This window comes from Delphinapterus leucas, chromosome 4 (genome assembly GCF_059928025.1).
Source record: "Delphinapterus leucas isolate spDelLeu-1000000601 "Yukka" chromosome 4, BTC_Dleu_Yukka2, whole genome shotgun sequence".
Classification (NCBI taxonomy): domain Eukaryota; kingdom Metazoa; phylum Chordata; class Mammalia; order Artiodactyla; family Monodontidae; genus Delphinapterus; species Delphinapterus leucas.
In genome coordinates, this window is record NC_143132.1 from 138,986,404 (window position 1) to 139,012,421 (window position 26,018).

At 39.3% G+C, this 26,018-nt stretch overlaps 1 non-coding gene across 1 annotated transcript; it reads left to right on the forward strand.

The window, feature by feature from the left end:
• The first annotated feature begins 4,112 nt into the window (after positions 1-4,112).
• Positions 4,113-4,328, forward strand: LOC115802708 (small nucleolar RNA U3). Its single transcript, XR_004023233.2, has one exon. It is a non-coding gene; the product is annotated as a small nucleolar RNA U3 (small nucleolar RNA).
• Positions 4,329-26,018: the final 21,690 nt, after the last annotated feature.

A 26,018-nucleotide genomic window follows, 5' to 3' on the forward strand; every position in this document is an offset into this window, starting at 1 on the left:
TCCCTTGTGTTTCCATACAAATTGTGAAATGTTTTACTCCAGTTCTGTGAAAAATGCCATTGGTAGTTTGATAGGGATTGCATTGAATCTGTAGATTGCTTTGGGTAGTAGAGTCATTTTCACAATGTTGATAATCCAAGAACATGGTATATCTTTCCATCTGTTTGTATCATCTTTAATTTCTTTCATCAGTGTCTTATAGTTTTCTGCATAAAGGTCTTTTGACTCCTTAGGTAGGTTTATTCCTAGGCCTTTTATTCTTTTTGTTGTAATGGTAAATGGAAGTGTTTCCTTAGTTTCTCTTTCAGGTTTTTCATCATTAGTGTATAGGCATGCAAGAGATTTCTGTGCATTAATTTTGTATCCTGCTACTTTACCAAATTCATTGATTAGCTCTAGTAGTTTTCTGGTAGCATCTTTAGGATTCTCTATGTATAGTATCATGTCAGCTGCAAACAGTGACAGGTTTACTTCTTCTATTCAAATTTGGATTCCTTTTATTTCTTCTCTGATTTCTGTGGCTAAAACTTCCAAAAATATGTTGAGTAACAGTGGTAAGAGTGGGAAACCTTGTCTTGTTCCTGATCTTAATGGAAATGGTTTCAGTTTCTCACCACTGAGAACGATGTTGGCTGTGGATCTGTCATATATGGTCTTTATTATGTTGAGGTAAGTTCCCACTATGCCTACTTTCTGGAGGGTTTTTATCATAAATGGGCATTGAATTTTGTTAAAAGCTTTTTCTGCATCTATTGAGATGACCATATGGTTTTTCTCCTTCAGTTTAATATGGTATATCACATTGATTTATTTGCATATATTGAAGAATCCTTGCATTCCTGGGATAAATCCCACTTGATCATTTTGTATGAATCTTTTAATGTGCTGTTGGATTCTGTTTCCTAGTATTTTGTTGAGGATTTTTGCATCTATGTTCAGCAGTGATATCAGCCTGTAGTTTCCTTTTTTTGTGGCATCTTTGTCTGGTTTTGGTATTAGGGTGATGGTGGCCTCATAGAATGAGTTTGGGAGTGTTCCTCCCTCTGCTATATTTTGGAAGAGTTTGAGAAGGATAGGTGTTAACTTTTCTCTAAATGTTTGATAGTCTTCACCTGTGAAGCCGTCTGATCCTGGGCTTTTGTTTGTTGGAAGATTTTTAATCACAGTTTCAATTTCAGTGCTTGTGATTGGTCTGTTTATATTTTCGGTTTCTTCCGGGTTCAGTCTTAGAAGGCTATGCTTTTCTAAGAATTTGTCCATTTTTTCCAGGTTGTCCATTTTATTGGCATATAGTAATATGCAGTTTCAGCTGTTACTTCTTTTTCATTTCTAATTCTATTGATTTGAGTGTTCTCCCTTTTATTCTGGATGAGTCTGGCTAATGGTTTATCAATTTTGTTTATCTTCTCAAAGAACAAGATTTTAGTTTTATTGGTCTTTGCTATTATTTCCTTCATTTCTTTTTCATTTACTTATTTCTGATCTGATCTTTATAATTTCTTTCCTTCTGCTAACTTTGTAAAACAATTTTCTTGAAGCCTTTAAATGGAATGCAAAATCTGGTGTGCTGTATGGCTATACAATGTGGAAGCCCAGTGGAAGGGGCTCTTGAAGTGCTTATGTGCCTTGTTTTGTGTGTGTGCCAAACCACACAAAGGACTAGTATGGAGAGAGGGGGCACTAAATCTCTTAGTTAATGCTGGGGAGGCTTTAGTTCATTTTTACCACATCAAAACATGGATGGATTGCCTATGGATTTACATACCAAAAATTTTAAAATATCTAAATATTTGAAATAAAAATTGTAAATACTCAGAGACATTAGGGGAGAATGAAGGAGATATATAAAGTAACAACATAAAACTTAAATTCATGGCACACCCCAGCTTAATATAGCAACAGTCAGATTGATTGCTTCTTTTTATAGAAACACTCTCACTCTCAATGGTACAGATCTGTTTAATCAGAATTTTTAGTACTCCATTCACTCTTTAGTCAGAATTTTTAGTACTCCATTCATTCTGATTCAAGCAAGCTGAGGCTAATACACTTTTCCCAGAAGTTATACGCTATAAAAAGCCTTTAAAAATATTTGAATCTCTTAGCATAATACCCTCAAGGTCCATCCATGTTGTTGCAAATGTCAAGATTTCATTATTTTTTTATGGCTTAGTAATATTTCATTGTGTATATACATCTTGTTTATCCATTCTTCTATGGATGGAATAAGACAGAGAAAAACAAATACTGTCTGATTTCACTTATATGTGGAATCTAAAGAACAAAACAAATGAACAAACAAAACAAAATTGAAACAGACTCTTAGGTACAGAGAGCAAACTGGTTATCGCCAGAGGAGGCCTGGGGGATGGGGAATGGATGACACAGGTGAAGTAGATTAAGTGGTACAAACTTCCAGGGGTGTAATGTACACACACATAGGGTATATAGTCAATAATAGTGTAACAACTTTGGTACAGTGATGATCATTTCATAATGTATAAAAACATCAAATCACTATGTTGTACACCTGAAGCTAACATAATATTGTATGTTAATAATAATTCAATTAAAAAAAGAAAGTGAGGGCTTCCCTGGTGGCGCAGTGGTTGAGAGTCCGCCTGCCGACGCAGGGGACACGGGTTCGTGCCCCGGTCCGGGAAGATACCACATGCTGCGGAGCGGCTGGGCCCGTGAGCCATGGCCGGTGAGCCTGCGCTCCACAACGGGAGAGGTCACAACAGTGAGAGGCCCGCGTACCGCAAAAAAAAAAAAAAAAAAAAAAAAAGAAAGTGAAAAATATCTGGATCTCTGTAAACTTTCTGTCAAGAAGGAAGAATGTTTCTAATTTAAGCTACAGCTGCAAAAGCAATACAGCCACCCAATACTTGGCTTCAAACCCAGAATGTTTAGAACTTGTGCAACACCTCTCTTAAGGCTATTAACAACCAGGGGCTTCGGGGAGACCTCTGCCCCATGAGCCAATTCATAATCTAGGACATGTCTTTGAAAAAATATTAAAAGCCCAGAAGGGATACAGAAAAGACCTCAGCAGAATTAAGATAAACGCTATTTCTTTCCTTTAAAATGAGCATGCAGGAAACATCATTTCTAAGCACCGATTTTACCTTGCTTCAGAAACATGTATTGTCAGCTTTTGTATTGTAAGAAGCAACACGGGATCTGTGCCACAAAGTTCAAGATAAATGGTTGTTTGCTTAGTAAACCCCTCATCTCTTTACTGTTTCCCTTCCTCCCTTCTCGGAAGTCAAAAGGTAAAAAGAAAAATGTTCAAAGTGAGACTTCATTTCATATTGAAATGCTGCAGGATAAATCCTTGGCACACAATGGTAACAAATAAAGATTGGATCAATGATGGTGAGCAAAACAAAACACATGAGCAAGCACTCGCCAGCCAAGCCAGTTTCATAATTTTACTGTTCATGTCACACTTTCCCCCAAATGCATTTTCTGGAACCACAAAAAGAGGCTGTATGGGGATCATATTTGAACAAGGTCATGCAGGTGACCTTGACACTGTAAAATGCACACTCTTCTGTGCTGAGGGGTGCTTGGCTCAGCAGGAAGAGCACAGGCTATACAGTCTCATGACCTGGCCTTCACGTGGTTCCTAAACTGTTGTGTGACTTTAGGTAACACCACTTCACTTCTGTATGATTCTCATCTGAAGCACAAGGACTACATTCTCTCTAAATTCTAGCAGCTCCACACAGTTAACAGTTCTGTGATCTAACAAATAGTACAAGAAGAAAAAAAAAAAAAGAATAATTAAGCCAAGAGCACACTGAAATACTGAACTCACATTTTGAAACAACCCCCAGATAGAGTCCCTGCTGGTCCTTTGTGGGAGGGGCCCACACCAGCCACAGCAGGAGCCTGTCTTGACTATTGATCCTTTCCATGTCTGAAACTGCTGGAATCCTCCCAGAGCCCATGACATAAACTTAAGAGAACTAAAATTCCAACAAGGCAAATCCACTAGGAACGAAGTGCCCAACTTAAAAATTAGAAAAATTACAGAATAAATCTAAAAGTACTTTAGGGATACTGAAGTACTAAAACTTTGAGCAGAAATCAGCAAATTAAAAAACAAAGGTAAAATATTTGGGGGATCATTTGTATATTTCGTTATTAGACAAGTTTCTCTGAATGTGTAGAGCATCCAAAACCACAAGGAAGAGGTACAGCATTCTCTCCTGAACATGAAGCCAGCTCTAGGTGTTGCTTCTGCAACTGCCATTAGCCAGTGATAATCCTTCTTCTCTTCCTTTGGGAGAGTAAGAGGGAGAGAATGCTGTCTGAGTGGTTTTGAATGAGAAAACAAACAAACAAAAAACAAAGATAAAGAGGGAGGGATAAATTAGGAGTTTGGGATTAACATAAACACACTACTATATATAAAATAAACAACAAGCACCAACTGTATAGCACAGGGAACTCTACTCAATATCTTGAAATAACCTATAATGGGAAAGAATCTGAAAAAGAAATATATACATATCTGAATCACTTTGCTGTACACCTGAAAAAAACACAACATTGTAAATGAACTATACTTCGATTAAAAAAAGATAAAGAAAATTAAGTTTTGAAAACACCAACCTCACAATAGACTGATCAAAAAAAAAAAGAGAGAGAGAAGACATAAGTTGGTAACTGTATAAAAGAAGACATAACTATACGTAAGGCAAAGACTCTTTAAAAAATTGAAGCATTAGTTTAAAATATTCACAGGAAGAAAACCCCAGGACAAGATGGATTTATTGGCAAGTTCCACCAAACTTTTAAGGAACAGATCATCTGAATCTTTTACAAATTATTTCAGAGACTAGAAAAAGATGAATATTAGCCTTTTCATTTATATGGAGCCAGTAAAATCTTGATAGGCAAACCAGTTAAGGACTGTATGAGAAAGGGAAATTAAAGGTCCATTTTACTCATGAATATAAATACAAAAAAATCCTAAATAAAACATTAGCAACTCAACTCCTTTAGTGTATAAAAAAGATAATACACTATTATCAAGTTGGGTTTATCTCAGGTATGCAAGGATGTTTTTTTGTTTGTTTGTTTTGTTTTTTGCGGTACGCGGGCCTCTCACTGTTGTGACCTCTCCTGTTGCGGAGCACAGACTCCGGACGTGCAGGCTCAGCGGCCATGGCTCACGGGCCCAGCCGCTCTGCGGCATGTGGGATCTTCCCGGACCGGGGCACGAACCCGTGTCCCCTGCATCGGCAGGTGGACTCTCAACTACTGCGCCACCTGGGAAGCCCTGCAAGGATGTTTTAAAATTAGAAAATACATTTTTCCAAAGAAGAAATGCAGATGGCCACCAGGCATATGAAAGGATGTTCAACATTGCTAATCATCAAGGAAATGCAAATCAAAACTACAATGATATATCACCTCACACTTGTTTAGAACAGCTATCATCAAAGAGAACACAAATAACAAATATTGGTGAGATTGTGGAGAAAAGGGAACCCTTGTACACTGTTAGTAGGAAGGTAAATTGGTTCAGCCACTATGGAAAAGAGTATGGAGGATTCTTAAAACACTATAAATAGAGCTACCATATGACTCAGCAATTCCAGTCCTGGATATATATCCAAAAAGCAAAAACAAAAACAAAAACCCCAAAAAAACACTAATTCAAAAAGATACACCCCAATGTTCATGGCAGAATTATTTACAATTGCCAAGACATGGAAGCGACCTAAGTGTCCATCAACAGATGAATGGATAAGGAAGATGTGGTGTATATGTACAATGGAATACTACTCAGCCATAAGAAAGAATGAAATTTTGCCATTTGTAGCAACATGGATGGACTTGGAGGGCATTATGATAAGTGAAATAAGTCAGACAGAGAAAGATAAGTACTGTATGATATCACTTGTATGTGGAATCTAAAAAATACAACAAACTAGTGAATATAACAAAAAAAGATGCAGACTCACAGAATAAACTAGTGGTTACCAGTGGTGGGGGGGCAATATATGGATGGGGGAGTGGGAGGCACAAGCTATTGGGTGTAAGACAGGCTCAAGGATGTGTTACACAACACGGGAATAGAGTCAATATTTTGTAACAACTGTAAATGAAAGTAACTTTTAAAATTGTATAAAAAATACAGTATTGAGGGAAAATAAATTTAAAGATTTAAAAAAATGAATATGGTCAGAAAAATTAGAAAATACATAAATATTACCACATCAACACACTAAAAGAGATATACTATAAATATGAAAGGAAAACCACTCCATTAATCCATAATTAAAAAAAAGAATTAGCAAACTAGGAGTAGAAGGAAACTTAACTTGATAAAGGATATATTTTTAAAATCTGAAATATATACCATCCTAATAGGAAAATATTAGAAGTGCTCTTTAAAATGAAGAATCAGAAAGGTGGTCCTCTTTCACTCCAAGGTTCTTGAAAAATTAAAGCCACAAGGATAAAAAAAAGAATAACAAGATGGCGGAAGAGTAAGACGCGGAGATCATCCTCCTCCCCACAGATACACCAGAAATACATCTACACATGGAACAGCTCCTACAGAACACCTACTGAACACTGGCAGAAGACCTCAGACCTCCCAAAAGGCAAGAATGAGCAGAGACAAAAGGATAGGGACGGGACCTGCACCAGTGGGAGAAAGCTGTGAAGGAGGAAAGGTTTCCACACGCTAGGAAGCCCCTTCTCGGGCAGAGACTGTGGGTGGCGCAGGGGGAAAGCTTCGGAGCCGCGGCAGAGAGCACAGCAACAGGGGTGCGGAGGGCAAAGCAGAGAGATTCCCGCACAGAGGATCAGGGCCGGCCAGCACTCACCAGCCCGAGAGGCTTGTCTCCTCACCCGCCAGGGCGAGCGGGGGTGGGAGCTGAGGCTCGGGATTGGGTCGGAGCGCAGGGAGAGGACTGGGGTTGGCGGCGTGAACACAGCCTGCAGTGGGTTAGTGCACCATGGCTAGCTGGGAGGGAGTCTGGGAAAAGGTCTGGAGCTGCCGAAGAGGCAAGAGAGTTTTTCTTCCCTCTTTGTTTCCTGGTGCGCGAGGAGAGGGGATTAAGAGCGCTGCTTAAAGGAGCTCCAGAGACCGGCACGAGCAGCGGCTAACAGCGCGGACCCCAGAGACGGGCACGAGAAGCCAGTGTGCGAGCACAGGTTACTATCCACACCCCCTTTCTGGGGAGCCTGTGCAGCCTGCCACGGCCAGGATCCCGGGATCCAGGTACAACTCCCCCGGGAGAACGCACGGCGCGCCTCAGGCTGCTGCAACGTCACGCTGACCTCTGCCGCCGCAGGCTCACCACGCACTCCGTGCCCCTCCCTCCCCGCGGCCTGAGTGAGCCAGAGCCCCCGAATCAGCGGCTCCTTTAACCCCGTCCTGTCTGAGCGAAGAACAGACGCCTTCCGGCGACCTACATGCAGAGGCAGGGCCAAAGCCAAAGCTGAGCCCCTGGGAGCTGTGAGAACAAAGAAGAGAAAGGGAAATCTCTCCCAGCAGCCTCAGAAGCCGCAGATTAAAGCTCCACAATCAACTTGAAGTACCCTGCATCTGTGGAATACATGAATAGACAACGAATCATCCCAAATTGAGGGGGTGGACTTTGAGAGCAAGATTTATGACTTTTTCCTCTTATCCTCTTTTTGTGAGTGTGTATGTGTATGCTTCTGTGTGGGATTTTGTCTGTATACCTTTGTGTCCACCATTTGTCCTAGGGTTCTATCCTTCCTTCCTTTTTTTTTTTTTAAATTTTTTTTCCTTAATAATTATTTTTTATTTTAATAACTTCATTTTACTTTATCTTCTTTCTTTCTTTCTTTCTTTCTTTCTTTCTTTCCTTCCTTCCTTCCTTCCTTCCTTCCCTCCTTTAGACAACGAATCATCCCAAATTGAGGAGGTGGACTTTGAGAGCAACATTTATGATTTTTTTCCCCTTTTCCTCTTTTTGTGAGTGTGTATGTGTATGCTTCTGTGTGAGATTATGTCTGTACAGCTTTGCTTCCACCATTTCTCCTAGGGTTCTATCCGTCCATTTTTTGTGGTTTTTTTTCTTAATAATTTTTTTTAATTTTAATAATTTTATTATATTTTATCTTACTTTATTTTACTTTATCTTCTTTCTTACTTTTTTCTTCCTTCCTTCCTTCCTCCCTCCCTCCCTCCTTCCCTCTCTTCCTCCTTTCTTTCTTTCTTACGACTTCTACTAATTCTTTCTTTCTATTTTTTTCTCCCTTTTATTCTGAGCCATGTGGATGAAAGGCTCTTGGTGCTGCAGTCAGGAGTCAGTGCTGTGCCTCTGAGGTGGGAGAGCCAACTTCAGGACACTGGTGCACAAGAGACCTCCCAGCTCCACATAATATCAAACAGCAAAAATCTCCCAGAGATCTCCATCTCAACACCAGCACCCAGCTTCACTCAACGACCAGCAAGCTACAGTGCTGGACATCCTATGCCAAACAACTAGCAAGACAGGAACACAACCCCACCCATTAGCAGAGAGGCTGCCTAAAATCATAATAAGTCCAAAGACACCCCAAAACACACCACCAGATGTGGACCTTCCCACTAGAAAGACAAGATCCAGCCTCATCCACCAGAACACAGGCACTAGTCCCCTCCACCAGGAAGCCTACACAACCCACTGAACGAACCTTAGCCTCTGGGGACAGACACCAAAACAACGGGAACTATGAACCTGCAGCCTGCAAAAAGGAGACTCCAAACACAGTAAGATAAGCAAAATGAGAAGACAGAAAACACACAGAAGATGAAGGAGCAAGGTAAAAACACACCAGACCTAACAAATGAAGAGGAAATAGGCAGTCTACCTGAAAAAAAATTCAAAATAATGATAGTAAGGATGATCCAAAATCTTGGAAATAGAATGGAGAAAATACAAGAAACATTTAACAAGGATCTAGAAGAAATAAGAGCAAACAAACAGTGATGAACAACACAATAAATGAAAATAAAAATTCTCTAGAAGGGATCAATAGCAGAATAACTGAGGCAGAAGAACGGATAAGTGACCTGGAAGAAAAGACAGTGGAAAAAACTACTGCAGAGCAGAATAAAGAAAAAAGAACTGAGGACAGTCTCAGAGACCTCTGGGACAACATTGAACACACCAACATTCGAATTATAGGGGTCCCAGAAGAAGAAGGGAAAAAGAAAGGGACTGAGAAAGTATTTGAAGAGATTATAGTTGAAAACTTCCTTAATATGGGAAAGGAAGTAGTTAATCAAGTCCAGGAAGCACAGAGAGTCCCATACAGGATAAATCCAAGGAGAAACATGCCAAGATACATATTAATCGAACTATCAAAAGTTAAATACAAAGAAAATATATTAAAAGCAGCGAGGGAAAAACAACAAATAACATACAAGGGAATCCTCATAAGGGTAACAGCTGATTTTTCAGCAGAAACTCTTCAAACCAGAAGGGAGTGGCAGGATATATTTAAAGTGATGAAGGGGAAAAACCTACAACCAAGATTACTGTACCCAGCAAGGATCTTGGAGAAATTAAAAGCTTTACAGGCAAGGAAATGCTAAGAGAATTCAGCACCACCAAACAAGCTTTACAACAAATGCTAAAGGAACTTCTCTAGGCAGGAAACACAAGAGAAGGAAAAGACCTACAATAACAAACCCAAAACAATTAAGAAAATGGGAATAGGGACATACATATCGATAATTACTTCAAATGTAAATGGATTAAATGATCCAACCAAAAGACATAGACTGGCTGAATGGATACAAAAACAAGACTCGTATATATGCTGTCTATAAGAGACCCACTTCAGACCTAGCGACACATACAGACGCAAAGTGAGGGGATGGAAAAAGGCCTTCCATGCAAATGGAAATCAAAAGAAAGCTGGAGTAGCAATTCTCATATCAGAAAAAATAGACTTTAAAACAAAGACTATTACAAGAGACAAAGAAGGACATTACATAATGATCAAGGGATCAATCCAAAAAGAAGATCTAACAATTGTAAATATTTATGCACCCAACATAGGAGCACCTCAATACATAAGGCAAACACTAACAGCCATAAAAGGGGAAATCGACAGTAACACAGTCATAGTAGGGGACTTTAACACCCCACTTTCACCAATGGACAGATCATCCAAAATGAAAATAAATAAGGAAACACAAGCTTTGATACATTAAAGAAGATGGTCTTAATTGATATTTATAGGACATTCCAACCAAAAACAACAGAATACACTTTCTTCTCAAGTGCTCATGGAACATTCTCCAGGATAGATCATATCTTGGGTCACAAATCAAGCCTCGGTAAATTTAAGAAAATTGAAATCATATCAAGTATCTTTTCGAACTACAACGCTATGAGACTAGATATCAATTAGAGGAAAAAAGTCTGTAAAAAATACAAACACATGGAGCCTAAACAATACACTACTTAATAACCAAGAGATCAGTGAATAAATCAAAGAGGAAATCAAAAAATACCTAGAAACAAATGACAATGAAAATACGATGACCCAAAACCTATGAGATGGAGCAAAAGCAGTTCTAACAGGGAAGTTTATAGCAATACTATCCTACCTTAAGAAACAAGAAACATGTCAAATAAACAACCTAACCTTACACCTAAAGCAATTAGAGAAAGAACAGAAAACCCAAAAGTTAGCAGAAGGAAAGAAATAATAAAGATCAGATCAGAAATAAATGGAAAAGAAATGAAGGAAACAATAGCAAAGATAAATAAAACTAAAAGCTGGTTCTTTGAGAAGATAAACAAAATTGATAAACCATTAGTCAGGCTCATCAAGAAAAAAAGGGAGAATACTCAAATCAATAGAATTAGAAATGAAAAAGGAGAAGTAACAACTGACACTGCAGAAATACAAAGGATCATGAGAGATTACTACAAGCAACTCTATGCCAATAAAATGGACAACCTGGAAGAAATGGAAAAATTCTTAGAAATGTACAACCTGCCAAGACTGAATCAGGAGGAAATAGAAAATATGAACAGACCAATCACAAGCACTGAAATTGAAATCGTGATTAAAAATATTCCAACAAACAAAAGCCCAGGACCAGATGGCTTCAGAGGTGAATTTTATCAAACATTTAGAGAAGAGCTAACACCTATCCTTCTCAAACTTTTCCAAAATATAGCAGAGGGAGGAACACTCCCAAACTCTTTCTACAAGGCCACCATCACCCTGATACCAAAACCAAAGATGTCACGAAGAAAGAAAACTACAGGCCAATATCACTGATGAACATAGATGCAAAAATCCTCAACAAAATACTAGCAAACAGAATCCAACAGCACATTAAAAGGATCATACACCATGATCAAGTGGAGTTTATTCCAGGAATGCAAGGATTCTTCAATATACACAAATCAATCAATGTGATACACCATATTAACAAATTGAAGGAGAAAAACCATATGATCATCTCAATAGATGCAGAGAAAGCTTGCGACAAAATTCAACACCTATTTATGATAAAAACCCTCCAGAAAGCAGGCATAGAGGGAACCTACCTCAACATAGTAAAGGTCATATATGACAAACCCACAGCCAACATCATCCTTAATGGTGAAAAACTGAAACTATTTCCACTAAGATCAGGAACAGGACAAGGTTGCCCACTCTCACCACTATTATTCAACATAGTTTTGGAAGTTTTATCCACAGCAATTAGAGAAGAAAAAGAAATAAAAGGAATCCAAATCAGAAAAGAAGAAGTAAAGCTGTCACTGTTTGCAGACGACATGATACTATACATAGAGAATCCTAAAGATACTACCAGAAAACTACTAGAGCTAATCAATGAATTTGGTAAACTAGCAGCCTACAAAATTTATGCACAGAAGTCTCTTGCATTCCTATACACTAATGATGAAAAATCTGAAAGTGAAATTAGGAAAACACTCCCATTTACCACTGCAAAAAAAAGAATAAAATATCTAGGAATAAACCTACGTAAGGAGAAAAAAGAACTGTATGCAGAAAATTATAAGACACTGATGAAAGAAATTAAAGATGATACAAATAGATGGAGAGATATACCATGTTCTTGGATGGGAAGAATCAACATTGCGAAAATGACTCTACTACCCAAAGCAATCTACAAATTCAGCGCAATCCCTATCAAACTACCAATGGCATTTTTCACAGAACTAGAACAAATAATTTCACAATTTGTATGGAAACACAAAAGACCCCAAATAGCCAAAGCAATCTTGAGAACGAAAAACGGAGCTGGAGGAATAGGTTCCCTGACTTCAGACTATAAGTAATCAAGACAGTATGGTACTGGCACAAAAACAGAAATATAGATCAATGGAACAGGATAGAAAGCCCAGAGATAAACCCACGCACATATGGTCACCTTATCTTTGATAAAGGAGGCAAGAATATACAATGGAGAAAAGACAACCTCTTCAATAAGTGGTGCTGGGAAAACTGGACAGCTACATGTAAAAGAATGAAATTAGAACACTCCCTAACACCATACACAAAAATAAACTCAAAATGGATTAAAGACCTAAATGTAAGGCCAGACACTGTCAAACTCTTAGAGGAAAACATAGGCAGAACACTCCATCACATAAATCACAGAAAGATCCTTTTTGACCCACCTCCTAGAGAAATGGAAATAAAAACAAAAATAAACAAATGGGACCTAATGAAACTTAAAACGTTTTGCACAGCAAAGGAGACCATAAACATAAACAAGACAAAATCCTCAAAATGGGAGAAAATATTAGCAAATGAAGCAACTAACAAAGGATTAATCTCCAAAATTTACAAGCAGTTCCATGTAGCTCAATATCAAAAACACAAGCAACCAAATCCAAAAATGGTCAGAAGACCTAAATAGACATTTCTCCAAAGAAGATATACAGATTGCCAACAAACACATGAAAGGATGCTGAACATCACTGATCTTTAGAGAAATGCAAAGCTCAACTACAATGAGGTATCACTTCACACTGGTCAAAATGGCCATCATCCAAAAATCTACAAATAATAAATGCTGGAGAGGGTGTGGAGAAAAGGGAATCCTCTTGCACTGTTGGTGGGCATGAAAATAGATACAGCCAGTATGGAGAACACTATGGAGATGTCTTAAAAAACTAAAAATAGAACTACCAGACGACCCAGCAATCCCACTACTGGGCATATACTCTGAGAAAACCATAATCCAAAAAGAGTCATGTAGCACAATGTTCATTACAGCTCTATTTACAATAGACAGGGTATGGAAGAAATCTAACTGTCCGTCAACAGCTCAATGGATAAAGAAGATGTGGCACATATTATTACTCAGCCATAAAAAGAAACGAAATTGAGTTATTTGTAGTGAGGTGGATGGACCTAGAATATGTCATACAGAGTGAAGTAAGTGAGAAAGAGAAAAACAAATACCGTATGCTAACACATATACACGGAATCAAAAAAAAAAAAAAAAAGGTTATGAAGAACCTAGCAGCAGGACAGGAATAAAGTCGCAGATGTAGAGAATGGGCTTGAGGATACGGGGAGGAGGAAGAGTAGGCTGGGACAAAGTGAGAGAGTAGCATGGACATATATACACTACCAAATGTAAAATAGATAGCTAGTGGGAAGCAGCCACGTAGCACAGGTAGATCCGCTTGGTGCTTTTTGACCACCTAGAGGGGTGAGATAGGGAGGGTGGGAGGGAGGGAGACGCAAGAGATATGGGGATATATGTATATGTATAACTGATTCACTTTGTTATAAAGCAGAAACTAACACACCATTGTAAAGCAATTATAGTCCAATAAAGATGTTAAAAAAAAAGTCAGTTGCGGGCTTCCCTGGTGGCACAGTGGTTGGGAGTCCGCCTGCCGGTGCAGGGGGGTGCGGTTTCATGCCCCGGTCCGGGGGGATCCTGCGTGCCACGGGGCGGCTGGCCCGTGGGCCCAGGCCTCTGGGCCTGCGCATCCGGAGCCTGTGCTCCGCAGCGGGGGAGGCCACAGTGGTGAGAGGCCCACGTATGGCAAAAAAGTCAGTTGCATTTCCATACATACACAATAAACAACTAGAAAACTTGACCATCTTCTTAGAAGAGTCACATTAACATAGCATCAACATGTCAAATACCAAAAAATAAACATTAAAATATGTAAAAGACTGATACCAAAATTTATAAAACTTTACTGAAGCACAATACGCCAAGGGAATGGAATAGACAGTCCAGAAATGCCCATGCATAGTTGTTATGGTAGACAAGTGGGTGGGAGGGGAATGGTTATTCACGTGGAAATAGGTGAAATTGGATCTCTCTTTAACACTGTACACAAAAGTCAACTACAGAGGGCTAAAGTTCTTAAATGTTAAAAGCAAAACTTTAAAATATTAAGTAAAATCCATAGGTGGATATATTTCCAACCTCAGTTAGGGTTAGGGAAGCATTTCTTAAACAAGACACAGAAAGTACCAAAAAAAAAAAAAAAAGAATAAATTTTATTACATTATTATGAGAACTTCTGATCAAAGATATCTGAAAGAAAAGGGAAAGATAGTTTACATATTGGAAAAAGATTTTCACAATACTGACAGAGAATTGGTATCAAAAATATATGATATTCCTAGAATTTCTAGGAATAAATAATCAAAAAGAAAATGGGCAAAAAACATGAATGAAAAACATAGAACTCAAAAACATATGGGCACTAACCATATGAAGAAATATTAAAATTCATTTGTGCTCAGGGAAATACAAATCAGGATCACATTGAGATATAATTTTACAATCAGCAAAAATTAAAAAGTCTGACAAAATCTAGTACCAAAGAGGATGTGGATGAGCAGGTCCTCAGTTTATACTGTTGGTGGAAGTGCAAATTGGTACTACCACTTTGGAAAACAGTTTGGCATTATCTTATAAAACTGAACATTCTCAAGTCCTGTAACCTTGCAATTCTACTCTTGGGGAAGCTCTTGCACATATGTGTGAGGTGATGTATTTAGAAACCATCAACAAAATGAAAAGGCAACTTACCCAATGGGAGAAAATATTTGTGAATCATGTATCTAATAAGGGGTTAATATCCAAAATATATAAAGAACTCATGCAACACCAAAAAACCAAACAATTCAGATTAAAAATGGTCAGAAGATCTGAATAGACATTTTTCCAAAGAAGACATACAGATAGCCAACAGGCATGTGAAAATATGTTCAATATTATTAATTATCAGGGAAATGAAAATCAAAACCACAATGAGATCACCTCACTCCTGTCAGAACGGCTATTATCAAAAAGACAAGCAATGACAAATTGTTGATGTGGGGAAAAGGGAACCCTTGTGCACTGTTGGTGGGAATATAAATTGGTGTAGCCACTATGGAAAACAGTATGGAGGTTCCTCAAAACATTAAACATAGAACTACCATACAATCCAGCAATTCCACTTTTGGGTATTTAACTGAAGACAATGAAAACACTAACTTGAAAAGATATATGCACCCCCGTGTTCATTGCAGCACTATTCACAATAGCCAAGATATGGAAACAACCTAAGTGTCCACTGATGGATGAATGAATGATGAATTTTGGAGTACACACACACACACACACACACACACACAAACACACACACAATGGAATATTATTCAGTCATAAAAAAGTAAAACCTTGCCATTTGCAGCAATAATATGGATGAAACTTGAGGGCATTATACTAAGTGAAAGAAGTCATATACAGACAGACAAATACTGTATGATCTCTCCTATATGAGGTATCTAAAAAAACAAACAAACAAAAAACAACCAGCCAAACAAACAAACAAAACCCAAACAAAAAATAACCAACCTCATACAGAGAAAGATTGGTGGTTGCCAGAGTTCGGGGGTGGGGGTTTGGAGAAATGGGTATTATCTTTTAAGAATTTTAAAAGCTAATCAAAGATAAGAAAAGAAAATTTAAAATATAAATATTGGGAAGGAAGAAATCAACGGTCTTTGTTCATACATGACATAATCATCTATGTAGGAAATCTAAAAGAATCAACAAAACACTTCTGAAACTAATAAGCAATTATAGCAAGGTTGCAGGATACAAGGTTAATATACAAAAGTCACTTTCTTATATAACCAGCAACGAATAAGTGAACTTTGAAATTAAAAACATGATACCATTTACATTAGCACATCCTAAAATTAAATAGTAATAAGTCTAACAAAATATGTACAAGATCTGTATGAGGAAAATGTCAAAATTCTGATGAAAGAAATCTCAGAAGAACTAAATAAATGGAGAGATGTTTCATGTTCAGGGATAGGAAGATTCAATATTGTCAAGATATCAGTTCTTCCTAACTTGATTCATAAATTCAACACAGCCACAATCAAAACCCCAGCAAGTTATTTTGTGGATATTGACAAACTGATTCTAAAGTTTATATGGAAAGGCAAAAGATCCAGAACAGCCAATACAATACTGAAGGAGAAGAACAGAGTTACATGACTGACACCATCTGACTTCAAGACTTACTATAAACTACAATAATCAGAAAACATGGTACAGGTATACCTCAGAGATATCGTGTGTTCAATTCCAGACCACCACAATAAAGCGAATACCACAATAAAGAAAGTCACGTAAATTTTCTGGTTTCCCAGTGCATATAAATGTTGTATTTACACTGTACTGTAGTCTGTAAAGTGTGCAATATGTCTAAAAAAACAATGTAAGTACCTTAATAAAAACCACTTTATTGCTGAAAAATGCTAACCATCATCTGAACCTTCAGGGAGTCATAATCTTTTTGCTGCTGGAGGATTTGAAATATTGTGAGAATTATCACAATGTGACACAGAGACATGATGTGAGCAAACGCTCCTAGAAAAATAGCTGATGGGCTTGCTTGATGCAGGGTTGCCACAGACTTTCAAAATTTGTGAAAAACTTAGTATCTGTGACGTGAAATAAAGTGAAGTGCAACAAAATGAGGTTTGCCTATACTGGTGAAAAGATAAACAGATCTATGGCACAGAGTGCAGAGCTCAGAAATAGACCCACATAAATATTGTCAACTGATCTCTAGCAAAGGATCAAAAGCAATACAATGGAGAAAAGATAATCTTTTTAACAAATGGTGCTGGAACAACTAGACATTCACACACACAAAAAAAGTTAAAAAAAATCTAGACATAGACTTTTTACCCTTCACCAAAAAGTAACTCAAAATGAATCACAAATTTACTTATTTATTTATTAACATCTTTATTGGAGTATAATTGCTTTACAATGTTGTGTTAGTTTCTGCTGTATAACAAAGTGAATCAGCTATATGCATACATATATCCCCATATCCCCACCCTCTTGCATCTCCCTCCCACCCTCCTTATCCCACCCCTCTAGGTGGTTGCAAAGCACCTAGCTGATCTCCCTATGCTATGCAGCTGCTTCCCACTAGCTATCTATTATACATTTGGTAGTGTATATATGTCAATGTTACTCTCTCATTTCATCCCATCTTACCCTTCTCCTTCCCTGTGTCCTCAAGTCCATTCTCTATGTCTGCGTCTTTATTCCTGTTCTGCCCCTAGGTTCATCAGAACCATTTTTTTTCCTTTTAGATTCCATATATATGTTAGCATACAGTATTTGTTTTTCTCTTTCTGACTTACTTCACTCTGTATGACAGACTCTAGGTGCATCCACCTCATTACAAATAACTCAATTTCGTTTCTTTTTATGGCTGAGTAATATTCCATTGTATATAAGTGCCACATCTTTATCCATTCATCTGTTGATGGACACTTAGGTTGCTTCCATGTCCTGGCAAATAGAGCTTCAATGAATATTGTGGTACATGACTCTTTTTGAATTATGGTTTTCTCAGGGTATATGCCCAGTAGTGGGATTGCTGGGTTGTATGGTAGTTCTATTTTTAGTTTTTTAAGGAAACTCCATAGTGTTCTCCATAGTTGCTGTATCAATTTACATTCCCACCAGCAGTGCAAGAGGCTTCCCTTTTCTCCATGCCCTCTAGAGCATTTATTCTTTGTAGATTTTTTGATGATGGCCATTCTGACTGGTGTGAGGTGATATGGCATTGTAGTTTTGTGAATCACAAATTTAAATGTAAATGCAAAACTATAAAACACTAGAAGACAACATAGAATAAAATTGAGATGACCTTGGATTTGCCAATGACTTATTAGATACAACACCAAAAGTATGACCCATGAAAGAAATAATGGAGAGGCTGGACATTCTTAGAATAAAAACTCCTGATCTGTGAAAGACAATATCAAGAGAATAAGACAAGCTGAAGACTGACAGAAAATATTTGATAAAGGACTGTCATCCAAAGTATACAAAGAACTCTTAAAACTCAACAGTAAGGAAACAAACAACTTGATTAAAAAGTAGTACAAAGACCTTAACAGACACCTCAAAGAAGATTTACAGATGACAAATAAGCATATGAAAAGATGTTCCCCATCACCTATCATTAGGGAATTGCAAATGAAAATAGCTAGATACTACTAGCTGTTTATTAAAATAGCCAAAATCCAAAACAGTGACAACACCAAATGCTGGTAAGGATGTGGAGCAGCAGGAACTCTCACAAACTGTAGTGGGAGTGCAAAATGGCACAGTCTCTTCGGAAGATGGTTTGGTGGTTTCTGACAAAACTAAACATACCCTTACCAAACAATCCAGCAATCCTGTTCCTTGGTGTTTACCCAAAGGAATTGAAAACTTATGTCCATACAAAAACCTGCAAATGGATGTTTATAGCAGCTTTATTTATAATTACTATAACCTGGAAGCAACCAAGATGTCCATCAGCAGGTGAATGAATAAGTAAACTGTGGGACATCCAGACAATGGAATATCATTCAGCACTAAAAAGAATGAGCTATCAAGCCATGAAAAGCCATGGAGAAAACTTAGATACATATTATTAAGTGAATGAAGCCAATCTGAAATGGCTACATACTTTATGATTCCAACTATATAACATTCTGGAAAAGGCAAAACTATGAAGATGGTAAAAAGATTAGTGGTTGCCAAGGGGTAGGGGGGAAGAAGGGATGAATTGGCAGAGTACAGATGATTTTTAGGGCAGTGAAAATACTCTCTATGATACGATAATGGGGGATACCTGTCATTATAAATTTATCCAAATCCATAGAATGTTCAACATCAGAGTGAACCATAACATAAACTATAGACTTGGGGTGGTAATAAGGTGTCAATGTAGATTCATCAGTTGTAACCAATGTACCACTCTGGTCGGGGATGTTGATAATGGGAGAGCCTCTGTATGCGTGTGTGGCAGGGGCAGCGGGGAGCATATAAGAAATCTCTGTACCTTCTGCTCAATTTTGCTATGAATCTAAAACTCCTCTAAAAAAATAGTCTATTAAAAGAAAAAGCAAAGGGATAATAAACATAAGATCCAGGATAGTGGTTACATAGGATATGGGAGGAAGAGTAATGGGATTGACAGGGAACTTATTATAGATATGTTATTGTTAATATTCCAGTTTTCATATGCGTAGCGTTTCATGGGTTTGTTGTATTAACAGTAAGCAAGCAAATAAAGAGAAAGTCTTACAAGGAACCATGGATAAATGTGTGTAATGAACTACAGTTTAGAATTAATCTAATTCTGTGTATCTGAGGTCCAATAAATGTATAGAAAAAGAATAGCCAATTTTTAAAAATAAATACAGTTAGAGGAAATAAAAAATTCAGGCAATTAAGCCAAGAGCCCAGTGACATGTTGAGGGCAGATATGGAACAGTTGCAGGAAGAAACTTCTCCCCCTGAGACTGTCATCTGTGATAAGTTTTATATTAGTGGTATGAGAAACAGGGAAACAAGAACATGTTTTGACCAAAAAACTTTCCCCAAATTCATAACTCCCCCTGGCATCCTGCAGGACCCAATTAAAGGAACTGAAATCAATAAACTTTCACCCATGATAAACCATCTAGCATCATCATGATTCTGGTAGCAGACACCTCTACCTGTTCACCAAGAATCTGTGCTGCCCGCTCTGCATTGCAGAGATGTCACCAAGCTATGGCTGCCTGTTGGGATCTGCGTGTCCCAGACTCATTTGCAGTAGCGAACGACGGAGTCCTGGCCGGTGGAATGCGAGCAGAAGTGACGTCACCAACTTCCAGCTGGCCTTATGCCTCCCACAGGGTGGCCCTCCGCCCCTTTTCCCCTTCCAGCCGGCTGGAATGGAGACGACCTCAAAGCCAAATGTTGAAGATGGCGGAGCTATGCTCAGCCCGGGGATGGAATGACTGTGTGCAGAGGGGCTGCCCCATGATTGTGTGTATCCACTTGCTTTTGTTACATCAGTAATAGTGTAACTTATCATTGTGTTTTCCAGTATACATTTTTGGGGTGTATTTGCTACAGCAGGTAGTATCACCCAAACCAATGCAGCCCCCAACACCTATTTCCTGTGTGCAGGAAAAAGCAGGGACAGGAGAGGCTGTGACCAGGGCATAGGAGGACGAGAACAAATTCCTGAGGCACAGAGGGACTCATGCCACTAAAGATGACTCAGCACCCCCAACACTGAGGTCACAGTCCAGTTACACCACGATTCAGCTATAGAATGTGTAGCCTAGTAGTTACACTTGCAGGTTCTGGCAACAGGCTGCTCGATTAAAATCCTGCTTGTGTGACCCACTAACTGCACGACAGGCAGGTAATAAATCCCTGTGAACCCGTTTCTCATCCATAAAACGGTGTTTGTAGCCACACCCACTTCAAGGAACTGTTGTTGCCCTTAAATGAACTGATAACGTGCAAAGGAGTTGGCGTAGCATTGCTTTGCTGTCGATATTAAATAAATGTTAGCTGTTGTCATTATTTTTACTCTTGTTATTGCCATCTTTACAATGGCTTGTAAGTAGAGCAATCTAGAAAAGACACTGGCTAAGGAATACCCTGGAAGGGAAATGTATTTACTTCCTCTCCCTTCTCCCCCCCATATTTTCAAATCTTAACACTTGTATAGGCTTGTATAGGTGTAACAATTGCTGAGGAATAATATTCTGCACCTTTTCAAGTCCTGTCATAGCCATTATCTCCATGAATCTTGATAGCAACCCCATGAGGTTGATAGGAATTATATTCCCACTTTACAAAGGAAATATCCCCAGGTGCCAGCCAGTCCCTGTGTTCTCAGTCCAGGACTTTTTCCACTACCTCACAGTGCTTTCCTTGAGGCAAAGCCTTGAATGCTATCCAGTTCTCTAAGGATGGAGGAATTTTATCTCGTGTGTTAGAATGTACCAGATCATCTGTTTGTAATTATTTTTTTACAAATTTCTTTAAATCATCTTCTTTCTCAATGAATATCAACTGCTGTGAATTTCTGCTGTTTACAGCTGATCCCATTAACTCTGAATAAGGGCTCTTCATCTCCAAGTTGCTGTTTTTCTCTCTTTGGCTAAAGCTGCAAAAGGGCAGCCACACTGACACAACTCACAAAAGCCAACAATGACATCAGCTAGTCGGAGATCTGTCCAGCAATACCCAGAAGGACCAGAGAGGCAATGAAATATATTGGGTCACTGATAAAATATTTTTATTCATTGCAGCTAAATCAAAAGCATACATGGCTTAGGATGGCAGGAAGTAGGAATTAGGCCTAACTGCTCCTCTTTAATATCCTAGCAGTTTGGACTTCCCTGGTGGCGCAGTGGTTAAGAATCCACTAATCCACTAACCTGCTAATGCAGGGGACACAGGTTTAAGCCCTGGTCCGGGAAGATTCCCACATGCCGTGGAGCAACTAAGCCCGTGTGCCACAACTACTGAGCCTGTGCTCTAGAGCCCGTGAGCCACAACTACTGAGCTTGTGTGCCGCAACTACTGAAGCCCGTGCGCCTAGAGCCCGTGCTCCACAAGAGAAGCCACCGCAATGAGAAGCCTGTGCACTGCAACAAAGAGTAGTCCCCGCCCGCCGCAACTAGAGAAAGCCTGCATGCAGCAACAAAGACCCAACGCAGCCAAAAATAAATGAATAAAATATATATATATCCTAGCAGTTAAATATCTATACATTTTTGGCCTCCTAAGTTTGAGGTTTTGAAAATCAAGAGGTAACCAAAGAGATTCAGACACAGTAACATTCTAAAGTTGGCATGGATTTTCTCTATCAGCTCTGCAAAATATTAGGTACCTTTGAAAAATATTCTGATCTTGCATTGAGCAAATACAGTAAAGGGTAACTCCTAAGATCCTGGTTTGACTGACTGTAGTTGGTGAGAGGATTCCCAAAATGAATAAGAAGAGCTAGTATTTACTGAGCACTTACTATGTGCCAGGCATTGTTCTAAGGGCTACACTTAACTCTCTCAATAACCCAATGAGCATCAATAAATACTACACTCATTTTACCGATGAGATTGAGTCAGAGGATTACGAAGCTTGCCAAAAGTCACACTGCTATCAACTAATCTATCAAATGTGAATACAGTATTTGCCTATGTTGAGGGACACAGGCCTACAATCTGATTGCTGAGCTCTAACAAGTACAATAATTAAAGAACAATTAACTGTTAAATGATGCACATTGACTATAGCTGCCATCTCTGTAAAGGGCACGACTTCCACAAAGTTGCCCAGGCTAGAACCATGGGAGTTATCATTGATTCCTCTCTTTCACACCCATAAGCAAGAGTGTTTTTATTTTAAAAAGTAGATCTCAGATCCAGCCATGTTTCAACACCGTTTTTACTTCTACCCTAATCTAAGATCCCATTGTCTCACCTGGATTATAGCAAAAGCCTCCTAATTGGATTCCCTGCTTCCACTTTTGCCCAACTACAGATTCTTCTAGAGTGATTTATTTTAAACTAAAAAATGAGATCACATCGTACATCTACTCAAAATCCTTACCATGTCCATCAAGGTCCTACAGTGTCTGAGTCCTATAAATCCTTTGACCCCAACTCCTTCTTACCCCCTCTCCCCACACCAATCCAGCTGAAACAAACATTGCATGGTGTTAGTATTAAATCTGGGTCAGGAATATTTATTACATTATTCTTTTCTGTATATTTCAAAGAAATCACCAATAAGAAAGGAAAAAAGAATGCTTAACAATGGAATGTAGGAATTAAGAAGGAACCAGCAGGCTCTTGAAAAGGGACTGCTCATGTCTTATGAAAACCAATCTGGTAAGAAAATTTAGTATCCCAAAATAGTGAATAAATGAATTTCTATTTTCATTCCACTACAAAAGAAATCATTGCCAGGGACAAGAAACTGCACTTGTTAGAAACATGGTAGAATTCTTTGCTACTGCTCCCACTGACAGAGGGTTCTAATTTCCCTCCCCTTGAACCTGAGTTGGCCTTATGACTTATTTGATCAGTAGAATGTGGCAGAAGTGATGTCTTGAGACTTTCAGTATTGTGTCTACAAAGCCTGCAGCTTCCATCCAGGCTCATGGAGCTCTCGGAGAAGCAGCCGCCAATCACCATGTAAGAAGTTCTGCTGGGCTTCCCTGGTGGTGCAGTGGTTGAGAGTCCGCCTGCTGATGCAGGGAACACAGGTTCGTGCCCCAGTCCGGGAAGATCCCACATGCAGCGGAGTGGCTGGGCCCGTGAGCCATGGCCGCTGAGCCTGCGCGTCCGGAGCCTGTGCTCCGCAACGGGAGAGGCCACAACAGTGAGAGGCCCATGTACTGCAAAAAAAAAAAAAAAAAAAAAAAAGTTCTGCTAATCTGGGACCACCATGTTATGAGGAAGCCAAAGCTTGCCCCATGGAGGTGTTAAGTGGGGGAAAAAAAGAGACACCTGGCCAGCCCTCAGATGATCCAGCCCAGGTGTCAGATGTGTGATTGAAAAAGCTTTCTGATGGCTCTAGCCCCAACCACCACCTGACTGAGACTCTGAGCAAGAACTGCCCAGGAGAGCCCAGTCAACCCACAGAACGATGAGAGGTAAATTGTTGTTTTTAGGCCACAGTGTTTTGGAATGGTTTGTTTTGCAAAATTAAATAACTGGTTTAGGAAGGAAGATCTAGGCTTAGCTTTTCTGAGAAGCTGAGCTGCCGTTGTCCACAAATCGTGGACGTGGAGACATCCTGCAGGCAGTGGGCACATGGTATTGGAGCCTAATGAGTCATCGTCATACACATGAGTGTGGTCACCTGCTTTGGCACACAGTGCACCAGCCCCTGGGAATGCATAATCCAGTAAGCGCAGCCTTCCACCTTGTGAGCTCATAGTCTGATAGGGGAAGCAGGGAGGCAGATCTGTGCTATGATGATGCAAGTGGGCAAGCCCCGAAGGCTGTGGGAAGTCAGAAAAGCATCATCTGGATGCCTTGGCAGGGGAGAAGGCTGAAGGGTGCAGAGATGATTTTTCTGGAAGAGGACTGCTTCAGTCATTCTGACGGACAAATATTTGGTCTCAAGTATGGGTGCTCCCTAAGGAAATAAAGACATAGACAATGGGGGTAGGTAGAATTATGGATGAACGCCCTCATTTCCAGGGACTTGAGGTCAATAACTAGGCAAATTGCATTGCCTTGGCAACTGCCCAATTAGGTAATTTATATATTAATCTCAGAAGGACACAGAAAGGGCCCTGCCTACATTACTTTAAAAGCTATCAGAAGAAGAAAGTAAAACAAAAGCAAAATATGACATGCAAATTCATGTATTTATTTGTTCATTTAGCATTTTTCAAGGTCATATTTCATCCTAAACCCCCCTGAACTGGCTGTTTTCTTACAAAAAAAAATATAAAAGCCATGGTTTTGCTTTTTTGATGGAAAAGCCTACATTTTTATAGTTCAAAAGTGCTTGTACTTTATAACTACTCTATGAAGACACTCAACTCTTCCAGTTTTATAGATACTAATACTGAAACTCAGGAAGAATGAGTAGCTATCCCAAGGTCATAAGGTGAGAAACAGCAGGATTTGGACTTGGATACAATTATTTACTCGTCTTACCAGGGCTGCCCCTTCCTTCGAGGAGGTTTGGTGGAAGTGGGCAAAGTACACATATATGAGGCTACGGAAAGACCACTGGAAAAAAGTGTGATCAAGTGAAATGTGCACAAGGGAAAGACAGGCACAGAAGTGGGATCTGCAGGAGGAGGGAGGACATTAGGCCCACCTTTGGCGGCAGTGGGTTTTGAGCCTGATTTTGTGGAAAGTGATTAACTTGTTTTGATGGCAGCTACATGGGCAACAGTGCAGCACTGGTTTAGTTGGAGCAATGGTGCCTGCATTTCACAGTTATTTATAGCAGTGGTTCTCAGCTGAAGGAGATTTTGTTGCCAGGGGACATTTAGCCATGTCTAGAGAGATTTTTTCTTTTTACTGATAGGAGAGGGGGCAGTGCTTCTGGCATCTAGTGGGTAGAGGCTGGGGATACTGCTAAACATCCTACAATACACAGGATGGTCCTCCACAACGAAGAATCATCTGGCTCAAATGTCAATAGTTGAGAAACGATATAGGTTGAGAATTCCTGACCTACACATATATAACACATTGTATTAGAACTTTCAAAAGAAATACAACAAATAGGGTGTGTGTGTGTGTATCTGTATATCTAGAGAGAGAGAGAGAGAGAAGGAGAAGGAGAGAGATTGAGAGATGGAAAGAACAGGCTCTTTTGATTGTGAGGCAGGCTGGAGATTCTGGTTGCAGTTTTGAGACTGAAGGCAGTCTTCTCTGGAGACTTGGGAGACCTCAGTCCTGTCTTATAGTTACCAAATCCAAGCTCTGTCTGCTCGCCGCATGACAGACCAATAATCGGGAGATAGGTGTTGAGGCAACGAATAGTGATTTTATTCAGGACGCGGGGCATCCGAGAAGATGGTGGACTAGCATGGTAGAGTCCCATCTTATCGGGGTCTGGATGCCAGTTTCTTTTACAGAACAGAGGGGGAGGAGGTGAGGAAGTAAAGCAAAAAGCCCATAAGTTTTGCAAAATATCTCCTCGTTTTGGCCAGCCT